The following is a 2,441-nucleotide window of genomic DNA, read 5'->3' as shown; positions in this document are numbered from 1 at the left end:
GATCATGTTTATGATTGTTCTTTTAAATTCAGTGTCCTGGGTTATCTCTAGGGGTTTCTCCTTGTAGAACTCTTCTACTGGATTGGCGGACTTTGGTGGGGACATAGCATTTTGGCTTTCCATCTTATTATTCTTTTGTTGGGGTTTTGGCATGTGAATTTCTTTTGTTGTTTATGATTCTGACATAAGAATTAAGTTGAAGTGTGCTTCTGTTTGTATTATCGGGGTGCCTAGATCCTTTCTTTATTGGTTATGTAAGGCTGGTTGGTACAGGGTTCAGGTTCTCTCAGGTTTATTTTGGAGAGAACTGATGGCTTCAGATCAGCTATTCAGGGGTACCCACAGAAGCCCAATTCAGGTTCCAATCAGGTACACTTAGGCTTCCTTCACCACATGGAGGCAGGATCCAGGCTCTCTCAGGCAGTCCTGTGCCTTGTCAACCCTGTGCCAGAGGGTGGCACTCTCTGGTGGTCTGCTGAGATCCCAGCCTTAGCCTACCAAAGGGAGATCTGCCCTGGGGCCTTGGGAGGGGCCTCACAAAATCCCAGGTAGGGGGATGGTATGGTGCAATTAAGGGAAGCTCACCATAACATGGAGGCACTCTCCTGGGACTGTCAGGCTGTCCCCTGGGTTCTCAGGCCCTCTGGTAGTTGGAGGCCAGAGGGAGGCCAGAATCCGGCACTCTCTGGCGGTCTGCCGAGCTCCAAGCAGCTACCCAGATGGAGGTCCGAACCCATCCTCTCAGGGTGTCCCATAATTATAATTCCTATCTACATATGCAAATTAGAAAAAAAATCTTTTTTCTAAGATGTATGTAATCAGTTATTTTACTATTTATTTCTTTGTTCTTCCTAGAAAAGACAAGCTACAAACACTGTTATGTCTAGATTGGATTTTGAAATAGAACATATAAAAGTAACTGCCCAGTAGAGTTCTACTCAGCAGTAAAGAAAGATGAAATAATGAAATTTGCAGGCAAATAGATGGATCTAAAACTGTTATACTAAGTGAAGTAGCACAGACTCAGAAAGTAAAGGATAACTAAAACTGGCCTGAAGAGATGGCTTAAAGGTTAGGAGCACCGACTGCACTTTCAAAGTACCCAGGTTTAGTTCCCAGCACACACATTGTGACTAAGAACTGCAACTGCAGTTCCAGGAGGTCTGACATTGTCTTCTGGCCTCCATGGGCATTGCATGCACAGATTCACTTAAATACACACAGGCAAAACACTCATGCACATAAAAATAAATGAATTTTTAAAGAGATCAACTAAGTCAAAGTTAATTTGGTGAGGTTTAATGAAAACTTGAACTTTCTACTCAGAGCATTCCCAACCCATTTGCTCACCTTCATTCTGGCAACAGTGTACTTTTATATGTTTATATGTATAAAAAGAGTCTTGAATAGACAAGATTATGCAATTAAAGCATGATTTTTATAACTAATATCCACCTCAGAACTTTTTTTTCCTTATACATCACATACTTGGGGAAAGGAGACTGACATTAAATAAATTTTGAAAGTAATTCTAACTGTAGCCCAACCAGAAATTCTTATTTTTGTTTCAGATACCATTCATAATAATAGATCATTTTAAATTCTTTTAAATTATGTATATTTGTATGGGGGTCTGTGCACTGCCATGAGTAAGGTACCACTGGAGGCCCGAGGTGCTGGATCTTCATGGAGGTGGAGTAACAGGTAGTTGTGAATCACCCAATGTGAGTGCTAGGAACTGAATTCAAGTGTAAGAACAGTAAGTGCTCTTAACTGCTGAGCCATCTCTCTAGCCCCAAGAAATCATTTCTGTGTGCTTGCTATCAAATCTCTATTAGCAAAAGTACTTTATTTAAACAATCATTAAATTCTAAAAAGACAGACTAATAAAGACCATTAATTTGGAGCTGGAGAGATGGTTCAGTGGTTAAGAGTATTAACTGCCCTTGCAGAGGACCAGAGGACCTGGGTTCAATTCCCAGAACCCATATGATGGCTAACAATTGTCTGTAACTCCATTTCCAGGGGATTCAACACCCTCTTCTGAACTCCACAGGCATTGCATGACACAAGTGCACTTGTACACATGCAAGCCATATACCCATACACATAAAATTAAAGTAATAAATAATTTTTTTAAAAGACCAATAGGAGCCAGGCATGGTGGCACACACCTTTAGTCCCAACATTCAGTAGGCAGAGGCAGGCAGATCTCTGTGAGTTCAAGGCCAGCCTGGTCTAATAGCAAGTTCCAGGTCATTTGGGGCTACAGGAGAGACCCGACCCTAAGAGTAAAAATAAATCAGTTTCTGTGGTCCAACTGTATGGCCTTAAACACCCAAATGGAAAGTGTAACCAAAGATTAAAGGGGCCAATATAATTTCTTAAGAGTCCAAATGCATAGCTAAAGGCTACATAACAAGCAACATCAGACATGAAAA

At 41.1% G+C, this 2,441-nt stretch overlaps 1 protein-coding gene across 2 annotated transcripts in view; it reads left to right on the top strand.

Moving 5' to 3' along the window:
• Positions 1-2,441, top strand: part of Bcap29 (B cell receptor associated protein 29) — a 69,539-nt gene that overhangs the window by 22,198 nt on the left and 44,900 nt on the right. The window lies entirely within an intron of this gene.

Source organism: Nannospalax galili, unplaced genomic scaffold, assembly GCF_000622305.1.
Source record: "Nannospalax galili isolate Female #2095 unplaced genomic scaffold, S.galili_v1.0 scaffold312, whole genome shotgun sequence".
Taxonomy (NCBI): Eukaryota; Metazoa; Chordata; class Mammalia; order Rodentia; family Spalacidae; genus Nannospalax; species Nannospalax galili.
This window is presented reverse-complemented; position numbering and strand designations above follow the sequence as displayed.